The sequence below is a fragment of the Cervus canadensis genome, chromosome 15 (assembly GCF_019320065.1).
Source record: "Cervus canadensis isolate Bull #8, Minnesota chromosome 15, ASM1932006v1, whole genome shotgun sequence".
Lineage (NCBI taxonomy): Eukaryota > Metazoa > Chordata > Mammalia > Artiodactyla > Cervidae > Cervus > Cervus canadensis.
The window spans coordinates 39,856,422-39,880,542 of NC_057400.1; the positions used below are offsets into that span (position 1 = coordinate 39,856,422).

Genomic DNA, 24,121 nt, shown 5'->3' on the forward strand with positions numbered 1-24,121 from the left:
AACTCTTGTGACCACATGGACTGTAGCCCACCAGGCTCCTCTGTCCATAGGATTTCCCAGGCAAGAATATCAGAGTGGGTTGCCATTTCCTTCTCCAGAAGATCTTCCCAACCCAGGGACTGAATCCATGTTTACTGCATTGGCAGGCAGATCCTTTACCACTGAGCCACCTGGGAAGCCCATACAATATAGTTCCTTAATGACTGATTTATTTTTTCTTATTTTCAGTTCAGTTCAGTCACTCAGTCGTGTCTGACTCTTTGCGACCCCATGAATTGCAGCACGCCAGGCCTCCCTGTCCATCACCAACTCCCGTTTACTCAAACTCATGTCCATCGAGTCGGTGATGCCATCCAGCCATCTCATGCTCTGTCGTCCCCTTCTCCTCCTGCCCCCAACCCCTCCCAGCCTCAGGGTCTTTTCCAATGAGTCAACTCTTTGCATGAGGTGGCCAAAGTATTGGAGTTTCAGCTTTAGCATCAGTCCTTCTAATGAAAACCCAGGACTGATCTCCTTTAGGATGGACGGGCTGGATCTCCTTGCATTCCAAGGGACTCTCAAGAGTCTTCTCCAACACCACAGTTCAAGAGCATCAATTCTTCGGTGCTCAGCTTTCTTCACAGTCCAACTCTCACATCCATACATGACCACTGGAAAAACCATAGCCTTGACTAGACGAACCTTTGTTGGCAAAGTAATGTGTCTGCTTTTTAATATGCTATCTAGGTTGTTCATAACTTTCCTTGCAAGGAGTAACTGTCTTTTAATTTCATGGCTGCAACCACCATCTTCAGTGATTTTGGAGCCCCCAAAAATAAAGTCTGACACTGTTTCCACTTTTCCCCATCTATTTCCCTTGAAGTGATAGGACAAGACGCCATGATCTTAGTATTCTGAATGTTGAGCCTTAAACCGACTTTTTCACTCTCCTCTTTCACTTTCATCAAGAGGCTTTTTAGTTCCTCTTCAGTTTCTGCCATAAGGGTGGTGTAATCTGCATATCTGAGGTTATTAATATTTCTTATTTTAGGGGAAGGTAATTTTAATTGTCGATACTGTTTCTTTCTTGATTATGCATTTATTGAGGTCTTTAAAAATACTGAAACAGGACTGCCCTGGTGGCACAGTGGATAAGAATCTGCCTGCCAATGCAGGAGACACAGGTTTGATCCTAGGTCAGGGAAGACTCCATGCCACAGAGTTACTGAGCCCATATACCACAACCTCTGAGCCTGTGTTCTAGGGCCCACAAGCCACAACTCCTGAGCCTGTGTGCTGCAACTACTGAAGCCCACACTTGTAGAGCCTGTGCTCCGCAACAAGAAGCTGCAATGAGAAGTCCATACACTGCAACAGAGAGTAGCCCCCATTCACCTCAACTACAGAAAACCCACTGAAATCAACAAAGACCCACCACAGTGAAGGTGGCACTAGTGGTAAAGAACTAGCTTGCCAACAATGCAGGAGATATAAGAACAGCGGGTTTGATCCCTTAGTCAGGAAGATCCCGATAGTAGGAAATGGCAACCCACTCCAGCACTCTTGCCTAGAGAATCCCCTGGACAGAGGAGCCTGGAGAGCTACAGTCCATAGGGTCTCAGACACACACAACTGAAGTGACTTGACTTAGCACACAAGCATGCACGAAACAATTTTGCTAGGAAATCATACATTTTATATAAAATTTCAGACTTACTGAGATAAAGTTGTTGATTTTAGTTATTACTTTTTAGGCACACATAATTTTTAGGATTTTTATGTCTTGATAATCCTTGATGAAAGCAACCCTTTATTATTTGTCAATTCTGCTTACATTCCTTGTTTTAATATCTACTTTTCTTGAAATTAATATTATCAATCCAGTTTTCTTTTAATTATGATTTGTAGAGTATACGTTTTATACCATTTTACCTTCAACCCACTTATGTCTTTATATTTACAATGAGTTTTCTCTTTAACAGCATATAGTTGGGCCTTACATTTGTATTCAATCTGAAAATCTCTTCCTCTAAATTAGAATATTTAAGTCATTTACACTGAATAGAATTATTGAGAAGGCTAGATTTAAATCCAACCTCTTGCTAGTTGTTTTCTATTAGTCCTATGTTTTTTGTTCCTTTTCCTTCTTTCCCTGCCTTGTTTTAAGCATATATTATTTAGGGGCTTCTCTGGTGGCTCAGTGATAAAGAATTCGCCTGCCAATGCAGGAGACATGGTTTCAGTCCCTCAGTTGGAAAGATCCCCTGGAGAAGGAAATGGCAGCCAACTCCAGTATTCTTACTTTGGAAATCCTATTGACAAAGGAGCCTGGTGAGCTACGGTCTGTGGAGTCACAAAAGAGTGAGACATGATTTAGTGACTAAACAACAACTACTGCAAAATATATTATTTATCATGAAAATGAGGAAATGATTCACTTTATGAAGATAGTGTAATTCTGAAAGCAAAACCAAACCAATTTTACTTGCAAAATTCTAAATAAACTAGTAAATCAAGTCAAACAAAATATTAAAATACTGTTAACAAATCATGATTCAGTAGATTTCACTCAGAATAAAATGATGAATCTGCTTTTGAAAAGCTATTAATTATAGTCACAGTATTAATGAATTAAAAAGAAAATTATAGTATCTTCTCAAAAATGCAAAAAAAAAAAAGGATTCAATAAAACTTAACTGTAAACTATGATTAAAATCTCTCATCCAACTCAGTGTAACAGCAGACAATCCCTTTACGATGACAATATATTAATAGTCACAAATGATAAGTAAAATAAAGAAGCATTTCCAATAAAGGAAAAAGGGGAAAAAAAGCTAAATGTTTGCTATTACCACTTTTACCTAATACTGTAATTCCTACTCAATGAAATAAGTTAAGTGTGTAGGATTTCTGGCAGGTAACCAAGATGAAGTCCCAGTCAACAACTAGTAACTACCAGAAGACGCCAATAAACTTTATCCCCAGCCCTCAGCAGTCAAGCCATCCCAGACTACCAGTCACTCCATCTGAGGCACATGTAGCAGAAACACAACAACCTTGCCGTATACTCTGTCTGAATTTCTAACACACAGGAATCAGAAGATATAATAAAATAACTCTTGTTGATTAAAGGCGCTAAGTTTGGGGTTCTCACTGAGTAATGAAACAACAGGGAATTTTTTTAATCATAAAATAACAAAACTTTGAAAATTAATTAATTTTTAAGCTTCTATACAGCAAAGACACTTGAATCAAAGTGAAAGGACAAGGTGCCAAATGAAAGAAAATATCTCCAAAACATTTAGGATATATGTACAGTAAGAAACAGACTTAATTTTTTTAAAAAATGCATAAGCAAGTCACACAGACAAAAAACCTAGATGACTCATAAACCTATGAAAATCTGAGAATTTAAAATAACAATCCCGTTATTACTTAATAACCAGCCAGATTGGCAAAAAAAAAAAAAAATTAAGTCTGCATATCAAATTCATTCAGGACCAAAAGAAATGGAAATTTGCATGCATTTTGTCACAGCAACTTCCCTGCATGATGATGTTTTAAAAGCCAGGTACCTACTGCCAGAAGAGCAGCCCCAGACCCTGTCTCCCATGTGCAGGAACAGGGAGCTTGGGGTCACTTGGGAACAGTGAAGGGGACAACTTGAGGGGTGGGCAGGTGTGATCCACTAGCAGTCATGAGGTCACAGATGTCCCAAATCACAATACAGACCTGTCTGTGATCTGTGGAATGCGAACTGTACAACCATCAAAGAGAGAGTAATTTGTCAACAGCTAATCACTGCAAGGTGTAAATTCAGTCCTAGATACATACCTGTCAGTACTCACAAAGCTATGCTTAAGGAGACAAGTACAAAAACGTTCCTTGCGACATTTACAGTGAAAAACTATAAACACTCTACCTATCCAGTATTAGGCAAACAGATAAATTAATTGTATTATAGTCATACAATGAAATACTGTTCAGCAATTATGATGATTTACAATACATGAATAAAAATGGATAAATTATTTTTTAAAAGTAGTGAAAAAAGCAGGTTGGAAATTGCTATACAGTGTAACGCTACACAAGGTTTTAAAACATGCCAATAATACTGCATATTATATACAAGTGTGGTACAAAAATGTAGACACTTTCATAGGAGCGATCAACAAAAATCTCTCTTCTGTAGAGAGAGGGAAGAAAGAAAATGAAATTGGGTTTCCCATTATAAAAGGTTTCAAATGTATCTGTTTTTATTCATTTAAAATAATAAGCTGAAGCATATGAGGTAAGAGGCTAACTTTTATTAAAATAACATAGCATGTACAGTATATACATTTTCATTGTATCATTTTATAGTCTGTATGTTTGCAATGTTTAAAAACTTTTTAAGTTTTAAAAAACATTGCAAGGAACTGCAGAGGGGTTAAGAACTTGAGAAAAGTGAAAAAGATTTAATCTTGATTGTGGAGAATGTATCACATTCAGTTTTTTAGAAATAAGTGATACAATTCCCAATGAAAATACAGTAACTGGATAGCATGGAAGTAATAAATAGGTTCAAAACAGGGTCTTTTTAGATAGATGTTCTCTTAATAACACATTTAATTATGCCTATTTACAAAACATTCTACTTTAATTTCTCTACCCTGGAAAACAGACAATCATATAATAATAGAAGACAAATCTCTGAAACCACAATATAAATTTACACAGATACATTTTGCTTCTATTAGCAACTTTTAAGTTACTTCTATTCTAGAAGACGTATCTCTTTCAAGGATACAGTAATTAAAGTGATATGGATTCTGAATACCAGTATTTGAATGGTAAATACTTTGATTTTATTAACTAACTGATACAATTTAAAGGAGATCTATGAAAATCCTCTTAGGTCTTCCAAATTCTAAACTTCAAAATTACTGTATAAATGTTCTATTGAAAATAGCTAGAATTTATTAAAATAAAAATTAAGAATAAAATAAAATAAAAATTCATTTTTTGTAAAGGCCCTACACTTAACAGAACTAGAACATGTACCTCATTGCTATGAACTCTGGAGTCTTACAGTAATCACCTGATTTTTCAGTTGTGTGCTAGTTAAGTTGCTTCAGTCCTGTTTGACTCTTTGTAACCCTACAGACTATAACCTGCCAGGCTCCTCTGTCCATGGGATTCTCTAGGCAAGAGTACTAGAATAGGTTGACAGTTTCCTACCCCAGGAGATCTTCCCAACCCAGGGGTCAAACCTGTGTTTCTTCTGTTTCTTGCATTGGGAGGTGGACAACGAGCACCCCCCTGGAAGCCTGATCTTTCAAGTGGGTATTTGTTAATGATTCCTTCCCTACTCTTTGAGGGCAGAGAATGTGTTTTGTGCATCTTTGTTTTCCCAATGAATAATCCATTAATAGATGTTCAACAAATGAAATGCATCCAGCCCTTGAACAGACACAGTCTCAAAATCTCTGCAACAGATGACAGAACCAATGCAACCATTGTGGGACATATCTATGCCTCTTCTAGCTTAAGATTCAGGAAATTAGGGCTTCCCTGGTGGTCCAGCAGTTGAAAGCTCACCCTGCAATGCAGAGGACACAGGTTCAATTCCTGGTCCAGGAGGATACAACATGCCACAAAACTACTATGCCTGTGAGCCATAACTACTGAGCCTCCATGCTACAACCACTGACTTGCATGCCTGGAGCCTGTGCTCAGCAACAAGAGAAGCCACTGCAATGAGAAGCCTGTGCGCCACAACTAGAGAACAGCCCCAACTCACTCCGACTAGAGAAAGCCTGCATGCAGCAACGACGACCCACCACAGTCAAAATGTAAAATAAATAATTTTTAAAAGATTTAGGAAATTATTTGGAGTGATATCGACCCTCAGGTTGCTGTACTCTTAATCCTACTCCCGTCATATCTCACAGGCAGTAGGCGGATCCTTTGGATCTACAACCTCCTTAAAGGTAAACAACAAAAGTTCTTTAAAATAATTTCTAAATATTTATGTGGGGATTCACACTTCATAAACTAATTTTGATTCAATAATAATAGTAATAATCTAGTTTAAATTTCTTATATTTCGAGACTATGTAGCTGCTTCTACTAACTGTTAATACCACAATATAGGAGCAATCTTAATAGAAAAAATTCTATATAACTATTGTAAGTAAAGTGAAAAGGTACATAACTAACGACTTGAGGTTAGCATATTTCATATGCATTTTGATCAGAGAGGGACATTAAGAGCTGGATAACTTCTTTATAAAGTATAGCAATGTATTAAACAAATAACTTTTATTATTTTTTTGCTTTTTGTCCTGACACAGGAATAACAAAAACATCTTAATGCTGAAAACTAAAATTGCAAATTGCAAAGGGCAAGATAGTTGGTAAACATCAGTATAACATCTGTATACAGTAAACAAAACAGTATGCCATCACAAGAAAAGCAAGTCACATACGGAATAAAATGTGTTCCTGTACCGTATCTACTAATTTAAATCATGATGCTAATAACTATCAAATATCTACTAAGTATTTTTTTAAGGATGTATTATATGTATAGGACTATATTCTAGGCAACTAGTTCTTGATTGGCTTCACAAAAAATATAAAAGCTACGTCTACCATATATTCTTTTTTCTTTTTTATTGTGTCAAAACAAACATAAAATTTACCATTTCTAAGTGTATAGTTCAGTGGCATTAAACATATTCACACTGCTGTGCAACTATTACCAACGTTGATCCCCATAACGCCACGTGTTCTTTTAAGAGCACACTTACATGATATCCTGATTGTGTGCAGTATAACCAGGGCAAAGCAGAAAGGAAGTCCAATGAGTTAACTGCAATGAATGGAACATAAAGGTGGTCACTAACAATGCAAGTATTCTGTAGAGTTCTGACCTGGAATGTGTAACCTGAATCGAACCATAAGAAGACATCAGCCAATCCTAAATCAGTAGCACTCAACTGAAAAGAAAGTGGTGGGGTGGGGGGTGGTGGGGGGAGTATTTTCTTCAAACATATCAGGGTTAAAGATGATACAGAAACCTGTAGAGAACTTACAACTTAAAGGAAACCAAAGAGAAATGACAATCAATTGCAAAGCTTGATCCTAGAATGGATTCTGTGTAGAATGGAGAAAAAAAAAATACTAAGGACAATATTCCCTCCATAAAACAGAAATATGCACAGGAGATTAAAACTTTATCCTTATTCTTAAGGATTAAACGCTGAAGCATTAGGGTTAAAGGGTCATCACTCAAATGATTCAGAACGACAACAAAAAAAGTAGGTGAATTTAGGAGAAGGATCAAGGCTACATTGGGTGTTCTCCAGAATTCTTATTCTTGCAACTTTTCTGCAGTTTGAAACTACATATAAAGAGTCAAAATTTGCTTAGGTAGAAGCTACATATGGAACTCTAATTCAAAACACTAAAGAATACAAGGAATTTTAACATATAGGATTCCCTCAGAGCTCAATCAGCAAAGAATCTGCCTGCAATGCAGGAGACCTAGGTTCAATTCCTGGGTAGGGAAGATCCCCTGGAGAAGGAAATGGCAAACCACACCAGTATTCTTGCCTGGGAAATCCTATGGACAGAGGAGTCTGGGATCACAAGTCTACAGTCCTTGGGGTAACAAGAGATGGACATGACTTAGCAACTAAACCACCACCACAGCTCTTAGAAAAGTAATTTTAAAAACAATATGTAATTTAAAAGCATGGTCAATTTATCATATCTAATTGTGAACAATGTCAGATCCATGACTTTCATGAAACTGGGCAAATATAATAGGGTCATTTGCATAAGGGTATTCTGTATCTTGGTCAGTAATTTAGATTAATATTCAGTACTTGTGGGCAATTACCTCTAGCTATGTTTGTTTATGTGGTTGCAAAGAGCTGGACATGACTGAGCAACTGAACTGAACTGAACTGACATTTGTTTATAGTGTTACAAATGTTGAAAAAAGTTTTTGTGTCACTGAATTCAGTTCTTGCTGACTAACATTTGATGGGTCAAAATGAATCAGTTTCCTGTTGACTCAGCCAGAGTGGTGATTGGCAACTACAATTCAGTAATAGCAGAATGAATAAAATGTGAACTTCTGTGTCTAATACTATGAGACTCTATAAGCACTTTATTTTTATCCTACCCATTTAAAATATTTTATCTTACTTTTGGTTTATTTCCTTTTTTGCTGCTTCATTGTTTTAATTTTTCAGGAGCCTTTTTATTTCTCCTTTCATTATATTTTAATCTTACTCTTCCTTTCAATTATATGTTTTATCTTATTATTATTCACTGAGTCTCAGTTTATGATAATGAAAAGGAAGGATGGCTTAAGATGGTTAACACAAATCATGAACACATGAGCAAAGTAGAGGAGGGTGCTTTTTTCCCATCCACTTTTATGTTAACTTTCTATCAATCTGAGCCTTAGTAAATTAGAAGTCATACATTCAGACAAAACTACTTTCAACAATATTAAAGTATTTGTGCTGATATCATACACAGAGGACTGGGCACTGTTGCTTTCTCACATTTTATACTATTCTTGGTTTTTGCCTTACATCATTACTAGATAAGCTCTATAAACAATATACATCACAAAAAGGTTAGTGAAACTTTATATTCATGGAAGGGTTTAATGCCCTGGTTTAGTTACAGAAAAGATATAAGTAGTAAACAGTCTTCTGATAGAACTCCAAAACTATCTCCTGCAATTGTTTTTTGGTGTTCTTGCTCTAAACTTGTCTACTGGAATGAAATTTTACAACTTATGAAAATAATGTACACATATTTTCATATTTCTTAACATATTAATGAGGTACATAGAGCAAGTATCACTGCAGGAAAGGAAATTGAAGTGAAGAGAGAGATTAAATGATCTATCTACCAAAATTACACAGACAGTCAAGTGGCAGATCACAGAGGACTTACACACCAGTGTGCTCCAAACCTAAACAACTAGAAGAACTTCTCTTGATCATGTGACAGGAGCAAATGAAGGGAAATATACAAAGAAAATGGTTATTTTCAGAACCAAAAATAGGATAGTGTGACTATCTTATTAGATATAAACCATCAAGATTATCTTTTATAATATGTGCTAGATACCTCATAGAACCATAGGCACCTTGGCACTTCATTTTGTGATGCTTTGCAATAAGCAAACATGTACTATTTCCAAAATTTTTACTACACTATAAAAACAGAATAAAAAATATATATAGAATATAAAAATGGAATCAGATAGTGATTTTAAAAGCTTTTTCTTTTGAGCAAGTATGGAAGAACCAACAGGACAGCAAACAGTAAATAATAGTGTTTGAGGTCTGACTCTCAAGATAAGCTCTTCACTGAGAAGGTTTTAACCTGACTCACTATATTTATAACCAGAACCAAGAAAATAAAGGATCAAATTAGTTAGGAACAGGAAATGTAGACAGAAGAGAGTCACTCATGGTAAAAGGCCTGTCCACATTGGGATATGCTTACTTTTGCCATTGATCAAAAGCATTCATTATTGCAGAAGCACAGCTGAAAGAGAATGAATAGAGCTAGTCCTCACAGTTTACCTCTGACCTAGATTCCAAACAGTAGTTAAGGCTTGTTCTGATTATGGGGTGTGGTTAGAGGGAGAATTTGTCAAGCTGGCAATATATAAGGAGGATACTATAGGAGAGGTAGATACCAATCTCCCTGGAGTTTTTTCAGAGCTCTAGAATAACAACGATAGAGACTGCACTTGACAGGGATGAAAGCATGGATGGATAATTCTCACCAGGTAGAGGTAGCAGGTTAAAATTTCAAACTATCTTCTTACCAAATGGGCACTCTAAAGTGGAAATGAAAACAGAACTGGGGCCTCAGCAGGCATTTTTTCAAAGGTATGAGGCTAGATGTTAAAATGATGGTTTCAAAGGAAAAAAAAAATCAACAAAGTTAAAGGTCCTCCTTAACCCTCTTAGGCTATAGAATGAGGAACTAAATGATTGAATAAAGCTATATTATCAAACCCTTCTGGATATAAGACAGTATCAAGATAAACAGGGATGAAAATCAAGAATCTACCTGCATATTCTTAAGTAAATAATAGGTCTATATAAATCTGTCCTGAGAAAAAAGGAGATGAACAAAAATTCTGTCATTAAAAGGCATGAAATAAACACAGTATATGAAAGATTAATGAAAAAGATGTATGCCAGAAACAAGAATGAATGACTGCTCCCTATTATCAGGAAAATAATGAAAAATTCTGTCTCTACAAATTATAAAATGAAATAAAACAACATAATGAATTAAAACTTGTGAATTTAATCTAATCCCAATCAAAATGCAAAAGGTTATTTTCTGGAACTTGACAAAAACAGTCACAATAGCCCCGAAAGAAATAATTAACAGAATTCTGAAATAAATGAGCAAGGATGAGAGGTTAACCCTAAGAAATACCAAAACTTAAACAACTGGCAATTAAAAGTGAGGTACTAGGGAAGAAGTAAGTTGGAAAAAAACAAAGAATACAAAAACAACCCTGTGAATAAAAATAGTATATATATTTTAAAGTGGTATTTCAAATTAGTGAAAAGAAAGGATAAATGTTCCATAAATAGTGTTGGGACAACTGACCAGAAATTTTAGAGAAAAATTAAATTGAATCCATAACACACAACTCCAGATTTCCAAATAGGACTAAAAGGGAAACATTTAAAAATATCAGCAGAATCATTTTGGCACAAATAATGACCTCCAGCTAAGTAAGCATGGTACCTGTGTCACAGACTACTTTTTATCCCCTCTATATCCATCTTTCCTTTTTAGTCAAGTGACAGAACTCTATTCCCCAACGTTACACAAAAACCCACATTTTACCTGGACACTTCACAGTCAGTTGTCAGTTTCATTTTCCAAAGCTCTCTTGTAGCCTGCAACTAAGTTCTGGACAACTTGATATGAACAAAGTGCTTTGTGCAACTTCTAAGTTATATTCTTAAAATAGGCTTACTTTCCACTCCTTTCTCCCTTTCTGATGCTGGGAGAAAGCAAAGCAACAAATAGTACAGTCACTTTGGACCCGCATATAGAATTTACGTGGTAGGGATAAAAAAGCCATTCTTAGACCACTCCCCTCTGGCCTATTATATGTAAAATAAATAAAGTTTTCTTTTACTTAGCAGTTTTGGTCTCTTAGCTATAGCAAGTCAGCTTATATTTTAATGTCAAAGCTATAAAATATACAGGGAAAAGATCTTAGTACTTACAAAATGAAAATCTTATACAAGAACAATATATACAATTAAATTGACAGTTATTTACACAAGGTTAAACAACAGTCTGTAAACAACAAACTGTGAGAAATATATTTGCAACAGATGTGGTAAAATTTTCATTCTCATGAATAAATAAAATAGGACATCCACCTGAAAGAAAAGTGGACAAAATATACAGGTAGGTAATTGAAGAGAAAACATAAATACCAAAGAAAACTGATGCTGATTTACATCTAATGTTCTAATAAACATTAATATAAACAATATATAATTTTTTCCTTATCAGATTGGTAAGGATTAAAAGGGTGGGAAAATGCAAACTCTCACACAATTAATGAAAATAGAAATTGGCACAACTTTTCTGTAAGGAAATCTGCCAAAATATAAAAAATTTAATGTATATAGTCTTTGATCCAATAATTCTACTTCATCTTAAGGAAATAATCAGACACAGAGAGTTCCCACAGAAACATCTTTAACAGTGAAAAAAAAAAAAAAAGAAACTTCTATTTCCTGATAAAGAGATTGGGTTAACCAAGAATATATCCACAAAAAAAGGGAGTGAACTTAGTTCAGGGAAAGGCCAGAGTATGACCAATTAAGGTCACAAGATTCAACAGTATCTCTATTTTAAAACATACCTAGAATTAACCAAGACTGACTAGCCTCTTCCTATACACACAATAATTAGAACTGGTAACTTGAATGATGAAGACTAAGGAAAAAGAAGTAGCTAAGAAATTTACTAGACACATCCAAACTTCACACTACTTTTAAAGTAACTTAAAGTGCTCGCTTCGGCAGAACATATACTAAAATTCGAATGATACAGAGAAGATTAGCATGGCCCCTGCGCAAGGATGACATGCAAATTCGTGAAGCGTTCCATATTTTTATACACAATGGAATATTACTCAGCCATTAAAAAGAATACATTTGAATCAGTTCTAATGAGGTGGATGAAACTGGAGCCCATTATACAGAGTGAAGTAAGCCAGAAAGAAAAACACCAACACAGTATACTAACGCATATATATGGAATTTAGAAAGATGGTAACAATAACCCTATATGCAAGACAGAAAAAGAGACACAGATGTATAGAACAGACTTTTGGACTCTATGGGAGAAGGCGAGGGTGGGATGATCTGAGAGAACAGCATCGAAACATGTATATTATCAAGTGTGAAACAGATCGCCAGTCCAGGTTGGATGCATGAGACAAGTGCTCGGGGCTGGTGCACTGGGATGACCCAGAGGGATGGGATGGAGAGGGAGGTGGGAGGGGGGTTCAGGATGGGGAACACATGTAAATCCATGGCTGATTCATGTCAATGTATGGCAAAAACCACTACAATATTGTAAAGTAATTAGCCTCCAACTAATAAAAATAATTGGGAAAAAAATTAAAAGCATAAAAAAATAAATAAAGTAACTTAAAGTAATTGAAAGAATTATTCAACATGAGAAAGGAACTAGTAGCTCATTTATATCAGAGGACTTAAGTGATTTAAGGAAAGCTGCATAATTTTCCATAATTCCTTTTGTTTCTAATAATGAAAAAGAGTGGGTTATTCAAAGTTAAATATTTTCTTTTCTGCAGTAAACTGCATTAGTGAAAGTTGCTCAGTTGTGTCTCTTTGCAATCCCAGGGACTATACAGTCCATGGAATTGTCCAGGCCAGAATACTGGAGTGGGTAGCCTCTTTCCCTTCTCCAGAGGATCTTCCCAACCCAGAGATCAAACCCAGGTCTCACACATTGCAGGTGGATCCTTTACCAGCTGAGTTACCAGGGAAGCCCAAGAACATTGGAGTGGGTAGCCCATCACTTCTCCAGTGGATCTTCCCAAGCCAGGAATTGAACTGGGTTTTCCTGCATTGCAGGCAGATTCTTTACCAGCTGAGCTACCAGAGAAGCCTGTACACTTCAAAGAGAAACTTCAATGAATCCTAACTTTTCCTCACTTTGGAACTAATTGTCTACCAAGACATAGCATACTGACATAAAGAAAAACCTAAAGACACACCAATGTTACCTTATCATAGTATCAACATACAAAACATATTTTCCTTATAAAAAATTCCAGTCTCTAACTTTTCTATTTGAATTCAGGAAAAAGTACTAAATGAAGATTAAATTCAAAGCAACAGGAGCAACATGGGACAAGAATTAAGAAACAAAAGGTATGGTTTCAATTTCTTACTACCTCAGTCTCAATTTCCTTACAAGTAACATAAGAAGATTGACCACAGCTACAAATACTTTTAATAGACAATCAGTAATATGACATGCACTTTGAAAGAATTATAAGCCTCATGAAAATACTGGTCATATAAGTTCAGGAAATTCTGAACATAACTTACCCTCTTTGGAGATTCATAAGATACTCTACAGCAGAAAATATTTAAATTTGTATAACCTACTGTTAATTATAATTAGAGATAAACTGTCGAAAATTATTAAAAATTAAACATCATTGTGCAATTTTACAAAGAAGACATATTTATTGACATTTTAGATCTCTGTGACACAAGTTCAAAGAGATAAACTGCACAATAACTTAGACATTAACTAGCTTTTTTTTTTATTTTAGTTTTTACGTATGCACTTGTCCTTCTGTATCTACAGAGAATTGGTTCCAGGACCCACAAGGATACCAAAATCTGAAAAGGCTCAAGTCCTTGATATAAAATGGCACAGTATTTGCTAATCTATGCACATCCTCCAGTATACTTTAAATCATCTCCAGATTATTTATAATACCGAACACAAAGTAAATGCTATGTAAATAGTAGTAAATACAATGTAAATGCTATGTAAATAGTTGCCAGTTCAACAAATTCAAGTTCTGCTTTCTGGTACTTTTTGGAATTTCTTTCTCCTGAGTATTTTCAGTCCAAGATTGGTTGAATCCATGGATGTGGAACCTATGTATACGGAGGGCCAACCATATATATACATTTATTTATATATGTGCATGCATGCTCAGTTGTGTCCCACTCTTTGTGACTCAATGGACTGTAGTCCACCAGGCTCCTCTGTCCATGGAATTTTCCAGGCAAGAATACTGGAGCAAGTTGCCATTTCCTCTTCCAGGGGAATCTTCCTGACCCAGGGATCGAACCCGCATCACAAAGTAGATTCTTTACCACTGAGTCACCTGGGAAGCACCTAGTCATATGCCTATAAAAAGGTTTGAAAGGGTACATAGCAAACATTTTTAAGAGTGATTTTGGAAACGGCAATTGGCAGGGCCAAAGGGGATACATTTACTTTATAAACTGATGGATTTGAGTTTTTCCAAATAAAAGTATATCTGTAATAAAAACAAGTAGCCAAGAAAAAATATAAATGCACTAGGGCAGTTCACACTACTTAAAGTGAATCTTTTCACAACAGAAATATACTGGCTCTTTTATAAATGCGAAATTTCATGCATTTTTTTATAACATGTTATATTTCCAAGTTACTGAATTAAAGCCTTCCTAAACTATTAGTTGAAACCTTATCTGTAATAAATACAAATTGCAAAAAACTTAAATTCTGATAATAATAAACAGTTAAGGACTAAAGATCAGCCCTAGAGAATTTTTTGCTATTGATTTTATTAATTCCTATATAGCTTCATAAGAATTTTGAAAGTTAATTCAACAAAATGATATGTACAAGTATGAAGTATCCATAGCAACTAAAATCATACTTGTAAACATAAGTGAAAAATTTCCAGTGTTATTTTGTTATGATTACACTTCTGTAAAATGAGAAGCATTTTTTTATGAATCAAACAAACACATGCAACCATGTGTGCTAAACCCTGAAGAAACAGACTGAGAAGTTGCAGCACTTGCCTTTCAAGCTTATAGTCAAGTGAAATAGAGACAAGTAAATCAATTATAACAACACGAGATTCATTTATTCCACGAAAAATGTACTCAGTGCCTACCATGTGCCAAGTGCTGTCTAGATGCTATTTGCTAGTGAACCAAAACAAAAATAATTCTTGCCTTCTTCTGCAGAAAAACTATAATAAAAATATTTGAAGGGTGTAAGTGCCATAAGAAAAAACAGAACATAAAAAGGGATAGAGAGTAAGCGAAAGTGAAGGGTTTCCAATTTTGGTTAGGGTATTAAAGGAAGGAGTCACCAACCCTTACAAGCAGTGGTTGAAAGAAGTAAGAACAAGCCATAAGGTTTTCGGAAAGAAAGAAAGTGTAGTTGCACAGTCATGTCACATGATGAAAAAAAGCTCAGGGGCTGTAAGGATGATCAGTGGTGGTTTGGTCGCTGAGTCATGTCCGGCTCTCGTGATACCATGGACTATAGTCTGCCAGGCTCCTCTGTCCATGGGATTCTCCAGGCAAGAATATTGGAGTGGATTGCCATTTTCTTCTCCAGGGGATCTTCCCAGCACAGAAATCAAACCCGGGTGATCGGGCAGGGTCTTACAGGTTACTGCAAGGGTTCTCATATAGATTGGTTGGTTTTTCTAGACTTTATTTTTTTAAAGCAGTTTGTAGTTAGTATTGGAAGCTCCAGCCAGAGCTGTTAGATAAGAAACAGAAAAAAAAGACATCTAAATAAAAAAGGAAGGAGTAAAACTGTCTCTACTTGCAGGTGACATATTATATACAGAAAACCATAAAGATTCTACCAAAAAAAAAAAAAAACAGTCACAATTGAAAAATGAAATTCAGTAAAGCTTCAGGATACAAAATCAATATACAAAATTCTATTGTGTTTCTATACACTAAAAATGAACTATCAGAAAGAGAAATTAAGACAACAACAAGGTCCTACTGTATAGCATAGAGAATTATAGTCAGTGTCCTGTGATAAACCATAATAGACAAGAGTATTAAGAAAAAAGAATAGGGACTTCCCTGGTGATCCAGTTGTTAAGACTCCAGGCTCCCAATGCAGAGGGCCTGTGTTCTATCCCTGATAAAGGAATTAGATTCCACATGCCACAACTAAAGATCCTGGATGCCACAACAAAGACCTGGTGTGACCAAATTAATTACTTAATTTTTTAAAAGTTAAAATCAGAACCACCATATGCCCCAACAATTCCACGTCTGGATATTTATCCAAAGAAAATGAAAATACTAACTGGACAACATATATGCACCCTTATATTCACTCTAGCAATATTTACAACAGCCAAGACATAGAAAAAATCTGTGTCAACTGTCTATCAATGGTTAAAGAAAAAAAATAAAAATATATAGATAGATAAGATTATTCAGCAATAAAAAAGAAGGAAATCCTGCCATCTGTGATGTGTATGTACCTTGAGGGCATTATGCTAATTAAAATATGGCAGACCAAGATTAATGCCATATGATTTCATTTATACATGGAATTTTAAAAAAAGAAAAAACAACAAATACACAACAAAACCCACCAAACTTATAGATACAGAGAACACACTGGTGGTTGCCAGGGGCAATAGATGAGGCAGGGGTGGGGGAGGGGGGGGAAGGGGGTGCTTAAACAAGTGAAGAGAATTGTATATAAACCTCATGGGATGTAATGTAGAGTATGGTCAGTCAGCTCAGTTGCTCAGTCGTGTTGGATTCTTTGTGACCCCATGGACTACAGCATGCCAGGCTTTCCCTGTCCATCACCAACTCCCGGAGCTTGCTTAAACTTATGTCCATCGTGTCAGTGATGCCATCCAACCATCTCATCCTCTGTCATCTCCTCCTCCTGCATTCAATCTTTCCTAGCTTCATGGTCTTTTCTAATGAGTCAGTTCTTTGCATCAGGTGGCCAAAGTATTGGAGCTACAGTTTCAACATCAATCCCTCCAATGAATATTCAGGACTGATTCCCTTTAGGATTGACTAATTTGATCTCCTTGAAGTCCAAGGGACTCTCAACACTACAGTTCAAAATTGGCACTCAGCTTTCTTTACAGTCCAACTCTCACATCCAAACGTGACTACTGGAAAAACCATAGCTTTGACTAGACAGACCTTTGCTGGCAAAGTAACGTCTCTGGTTTTAATACGCTGTCTAGGTTTGTCATAGCTTTTTCTCCAAGGAGCAAGCATCTTTTACTTTCATGACTGCAGTCACCATCTGCAGTGATTTTGAAGCCCAAAAAAATAAAGCCTGTCACTGTTTCCATTTTTCCCCCATCTGTTTACCATGAAGTGATGGGACCTGATGCCATGATCTTAGTTTTCTGAAAGCTGAGTTTCAAGCCAGCTTTCTCACTCTTCTCTTTCACTTTCATCAAGAAGCTCTTCAGTTCCTCTTCCCTTTCTACCATAAGTGAGGTGTCATGTGCATATCTGAGGTTATTGATATTTCTCCCAGCAATCTTGATTCCAGCTTGTGCTTCATCCAGCCCAGTGTTTCTCATGATGTACTCTGCATATAAGTTAAACAAGCAGGGTGACAATATACAGCCTTGATGTACTCCTTTTCCTATTTGGAACCAGTCTGTTGTTCCATATCTGGTTCTAGTGTTGCTTCTTGATCTGCATACAGATTTCTCAGGAGGCAGGAATGGTGGTCTGGTGTTCCCATCTTTTGAAGAATTTTCCACAGTTTGTTGTGATCCACACAGTCAAAAGGTTTTCACGTAGTCAATGAAGCATGTGTTTTTCTAGAATCTCTCGCTTTTTCTATGACCCAGTGGATGTTGGCAATTTGATCTCTGGTTCCTCTGTCTTTTCTAAATACAGCTTGTACATCTGGGAGTTTTCTGTTCACGTACTGTTGAAGCCTAGCTTGAAGGATTTTGAACATTATATTGCTAGCATGGGAGATAGTACAATTGTGTGGTCGTTTGAGCATTCTTTGGCATTGCCTTTCTTTGGGATTGAAATGAAAACTGACCTTTTCCAATCTGCTGAGTTCTCCGAATTTGCTGGCATATTGAGTGCAGCACAAAATGTGGCCCACTGGAGAAGGGAATGGCAAACCACTTCAGCATTCTTGCCTTGAGAACCCCATGAACAGTGAAATTTAATTATCCATATTTAAATATTCTAAATAAAACAGTTAAGATACTTTCCCTTCTTCCTTTAATAAGAGTCTATCTTTTTCTGATACTCAGAATCACCTAACAAATCTAGACACTTTCCATGTATTAGTTTTATGGCCAGAATACGGTAATGCTGTCATTAATGATTAGGACTTTGTCCCTACGTTAAATGGCACCAGCCAGATGGCTTTGAAGTTTTCCAGTTCTCTCTTCTTATGAGAAGGCGTGTCAGCTGTACCTGCTTCCTGACTGAATGCTTACCTAAAGTCTTTTTAACATTATTGACCTAAATAAATGGCTTTCTTCTTTACATCCCTACTTATCCCATATTTTAGCAAAAGTCACCTTTCCATTTCTCATTAAGAAACTTTTTTTAAGTATGACGAAAGCAGATTTAATATTCAGAATTTAAATGTATTAATAAATAATTTTGCATGGCAAATATGTAATTATTGTTTTTACACTAATATAGATATTTATTCCACAGTTCCAACTTTAACATTAAAAATCACGTTAAGAAAGTTCCACTACATTTACCTAATAAGTTATTGAGGATCTAGAGTTTGTGGTGATTATATTATGATCAGAAGTTACATTTGGCATAGCAAAAAAGGATTTGAGGATCTAGAGGATCTCAAAATAAAAGTTATTACTTGACTCTGAAAAATACCTGCTTTCATTTTGTGACTTTGTTTGAGTTTTTGTGTGGAAGATGCCAAGCTTTATACAAATCTGCTGAGTAGAAGTAATCAAATAATCTAATTCTGTATACAGCTCAGAATTTTTCTTGAGAATTACTACTAAGCTTATTGTCAAACTACCTTAAAATGTAACTAATCTTTAGTTGAACCAGTTTATTAACTTTAGGCTTATAAATATCTTACTTAAAAAAAATTAAGCAAAATCACTAATTATTCCCCCTGTCTGAATCCAAAAACCACTGGTATACGTGAATTATTTTGAACATTAAAAAATTTAGTCAGTTTTAAAGAATAACTAAAAAAGCATTAAGAATTAAAATTATTCAATACAAAATATAGACTAGAATAATAGTGCATGTGTGCTTAGTAGGTCAATCCTGTCCAACTCTTTGCAACCCCATGGACTGCAGTCCTCTAGGTTCCTCTGCACATGGGATTTTTCAGGCAAGAACACTGGAGCAGGTTGCCATTTCCTATTCCAGGTTATCTTCCCAACCCAGAGATCGAACCCATGTCTTCTGCATCTCTGGCATTGGCAGGTGGATTCTTTACTACTAGCCATCTGGGAAACCCCACTATAAACTCTAAGTAATATAAATTAAAGTATAACAACTTGATTTTCAGGTAATATTTCAATCCTACAAGGTCTTACATGTGTTACGTTCATGCCTAAGAAATGAAAATGTCTCTCTCTTCTCCCTCTACATCTTCCACAGTGCTGAGATACCTCGTTGAAACCTAAATATGATTAAATCTAATCATATTTCCCCCCTTTATAAATACTTGCAAGCTTCTTCAATGCTTTATCTAAGCGCCATCTTCCAACATTATTTGCTAACACTTCCTACAATGCCTGAGTTCTTTTAAGACTACTTGTGCCTTCTCTCTTTTTCTACCTGGATATACATCAATTAATTCTTCAAAATTTAATCAGGGGACTTCCCCAGAAGTCCAATGGTTAAGACTTCACCTTCCAATGCAGGGGGTACAGATTTGACCCCTGGTTGGAGAGTTAAGATCTCACATGTCTTCCAGACAAAAACAAAAACAAAAATAAAAACAAAACAAAACAGAAGCAACATTATAGCAAATTCAACAAAGACTTAAAAAAGAGAACTTAAAAAAAATTTGCTGAGATGGTACACCCACCCAAATAAATGCTAGGATATCAACTTGTTTAATCACTAATATTTATTGACTATGATTATACTACCAACTTTAAGGTCCAGTGCTATCTGTTGTAAACATATAACTTTTAGATGAAAAAACACAGGCAGTCTTTTTCCTCAAAGAGTTTAACAAAAGGATGACTTGCTCCCTAAACCCTTACCCCTCTCACAGCTACCTCTTTACATTAAATCTAAGTGTTCTGATGTACTTATCATACTTCATTGTAATTATTTATATAACTCTTTCCTCCTACTGGGCTTTCTTGATGGCTCGGATGGTAAAGAATCTGCCTGCAATGTAGGAGATCTGGGTTCGATCGCTGGGTCGGGAAGATCCCCTGGAGAAGGGAATGGCAACCCACTCCAGTATTCTTGTCTGGAAAATCCCATGGACAGAGGAGCCTGATGGGCTACTGTCCATGGGGTCACAAAGAGTTGGACACAACTGAGCAACTAAGCTATGAATTAATTGTGAGTCTTCTTAACACACGATAACTCTAAAATATGACTTTAGCCCTGTGTTTCACAGTTACTGCTATTATCTTAGATGGGACAATTCATTGGAGTGAGGCTGCTCCAAACCTGACAGATGGTTAACACTGTCAATAGCTCCCCTTCAGTCATCATGAAATCAAAACATCCCACATACTTATAAGTGCCCCCTAGATGAATGATTCTCCCCTGAGATGATAACTCCTGCTTAATTTTGTGACTTTGATCAACTTTATTTGCAAATAAATCTACTTCATTGAAATCAGTTGCTATGCTTATTAAAAAACTAAAATTTAAAATATATGTAATATGAAAAGATTAATATTAAATCAAATATGAGGTATAGATTTAATATTTAGCCTATCTTAAGGAGATATACATAAGCAAAAAAGACTAAACAATTTATTCCAATGCAGGAAAAATCACAGAGAGTCCAATTTGGGGGAAAATACTGGCTATCTACCAAGGTTTTAACTGGAATATAATTTGAGAGAGATGCACATAAACTCAGATGTGACCAGATAGCTTCAAGGAACTGCTTGGAAAAATCAACCTGGTATCTTGCTTACAAGGTTCCAGGCAAAGTAATTTTTTAAATGAAGTTATATGGTCAATCACTATTCTTGCTGTACTTATAGATTACTCAGACCAAGTTTAATACAAATTTGCAAATTTGTATGATCTCTGGGGAATGATTATATCTGGGGAAAAGTGGGAGTGATTGTAGAGAGAAAAATTATTTTTGTACCTTTGTAGACTTTAGATTATAGTTATTGCAATGTCTTTGAGATTTTGTTTTATATATATATATACTGGACTAGATCTGAATTCTAGTTTCCTCAATATCTGGCCAGACTTACCAAACATTTCCCATTTTCTCCCATACCTCTGATTTGGAATCACTAAGAATAAAGTCAATCCTGGAGTCCCAAACGCCAACTGCTCCTAAACACTGATATTGCTGTAAAGTTAGAAAGTATTGAGCCTTGTGGGTACACAGCTGAAAAGGGGCCTACCTGATATCTGATCTTGAACAAACAATGGAGACCTACAAATTAAACTGACAAAGAGAAGTTGTTGATATCAATGTAGACTGCTTCTGCCCAAGATGCCTGATCAAGACTCCCTACTCTGGCTAAACATGAAATCCTTTCATTTTTTCTTTCTTTCCTTTATGCTGACATGGGCCTGAAAGAAAACACCTTCAACTGTACTGCTAAGCGGAGCATATCTCTGGAATTTAGAATAACTTTTTATTTCAGGCTAGAAGAAACTCTAACTTCCTTCTGATTTGAACGGATAATTATGCTCTGATAGAATTTATATTTGTCTGTGATTATTCTCCTCCTTGGGCTTATGAATGCTTAGATGGCTGGTGCTCAGCTGGGGAATGCTTCTCAGGTTATTTAACTATGTCCCTAACTGTTTTAAAAAGGAAAAAAAAAACATACCAGGAGGATTTTCATGATACGCGGTTTGCTTCATTTGGCAGGGGTATATTTCCCTGGTTAGGAGTAAATATGAATTAGAAAATAATCAGAAATCTCTCCCTAACTCTTGAAAGTACTATGGAATCTGTTGCTGATAAAGCATTAGCTGCCCAGGAAAGATCCTAACACTCTCTGGCCAAAGTTGTTCTTGATAATATAATAGCCCTTGATTACCTTCTAGCTAAGCAAGAAAGGTATGTGTGCTATGGCCAATACCACCTGTTGTATCTGGACTGATATTTCTGGGCAAGTTAAAACGCAACTACATAAGACCACTGAGTAAGCCATTTGACTTAAAAGGGTGACTCCTTCAAGGAGGTCTTTGATTGGTTTGGGTCTTGGGAATCAGGGCTCCGAAGTGCACACCAAACACTGGCAGCTATCCTGCTTACAGTTAAATCATAATAATCTCCCTGATGTTGTACTCTCTCAAAAACTTGAAATGCGTTTTGAAGCAGCTAACTGCCAAGCAAATGATATCCCTAAGACTGGAATGTCAGAAAAGTAACCAAGAGAACAACCAACTTAAAATCCATAACCTGGAACTGTGATCCATAGATGTCATGGAGATTAAGCAAAAACTTCACGCCACACCAAGGATCAACAAAGCTGCAAATTCACGGAGAGTGACACTAATACATTAATTTTTTTACTCACATCTCTCTATTAAGCTGAGAGTCTGATCAAAGCGGAGGGAATTGTTAAAAGAGGAAACCACAGGCCCAAAATGGCATTGCTTGTGCTAAAGCCCGTAATACCAAACCTAGACTTAAGACCTGGCACTGGAAGTTATACACTTTCCCAGAAATACAATCTTAACCAGTTCATAATGTTCTAGTCTGCACCAATGAGGTAATCTGTCACATGGGCCTCCTCCATCTAACAACCCCCTCAGAAGAAAAAGAAGCAATCTGCATCATAAAAAAAATCCCTGCCTTCCTTTGACCTCAAAAAGATGTCCTGGCCTAAAAACATTCTTTCTTTTCTCTTGGTAGTTGCTTCCTTGCCCCACCTTTCTTCCTATAAAAACCTTTCATTTTGTACAACCCCTTGGAGTGCCCTTCTAGTTGCTAATGGGATGCTGCCCAATTCATGAATTAGATCTTGCCCCAAAAAGAATAATTTATTAAGGAAAAAAAAGAAAAATTTGCTAAATACTAACACTAATATTTAATATACGAATTGAGATTAGAGACACCCCCATGGGGACATATGTTATCCAAGCTATTCTGTGGGAAGACTGAGTTGCACATGGTAGAAGAGTTCATAGTGTTATCCTTAATCATTTGGTCAGCACATCATCCAGAGTCACAATGGTAAACCAGATCTTACAAATTATATCATCTACAGTGGGCCCTCCATAGCCTCCAGTCCACATCTGCATGTATGATCCATGGTTGGCTGAATCTGTGGATACAGAGGGCTAACTAAGGGACTTGAGCACCTATGGATTTTGGAACTGATAGAAGTCCTGGAAACAATCCCCACCAGATACTGAGAGATGACTGTATTTTAAACCAACTGTCACAAAATAAGAAGGGTGTAAAAAGATTCCTTAAAAAAAAAAAATTAATGGATTAAATAACCATGGTCTAAATGTCTATGTTGCCACCCTCTCCAAATTTATGTTGAAATTCTAACCCCCAATGTGATGGTATTTAGAGGGAGGGCCTCTGGGAGATAATTGGTTACCAGTCCAAACTGACCCTATCCTGTTTCTGAAAACATACTGAGCTGCTTTTTAAGAAAGTAAAGAATAACCAATCATGCAGCTGAAGCATGTGAAGAGGAGAAATTTTGATCTCAAATTCACCTGGAACCACGAAACCAAAGGACCGGGACATGACCGGAACCTGAACACTGGAACCAGTTCAGAAGCAAAGGGTCCGTTATCCAGGAAGATCTGATGTCAAAGCCCCTTTATCATAATAGCCAGGTTCCAAAGCCCCCACAAGAAAGATCCACATACCAACACTACCAGTTAACTCATAAAAGCTT

The 24,121-nt window shown here is 36.2% G+C and overlaps 1 protein-coding gene and 1 non-coding gene across 15 annotated transcripts in view; one reads left to right on the plus strand and one right to left on the minus strand.

Moving 5' to 3' along the window:
- Nucleotides 1-24,121, minus strand: part of BAZ2B (bromodomain adjacent to zinc finger domain 2B) — a 399,660-nt gene that overhangs the window by 263,817 nt on the left and 111,722 nt on the right. The window lies entirely within an intron of this gene.
- LOC122454047 lies at nucleotides 12,062-12,168 on the plus strand. The gene has a single exon (XR_006273269.1). It is a non-coding gene; the product is annotated as a U6 spliceosomal RNA (small nuclear RNA).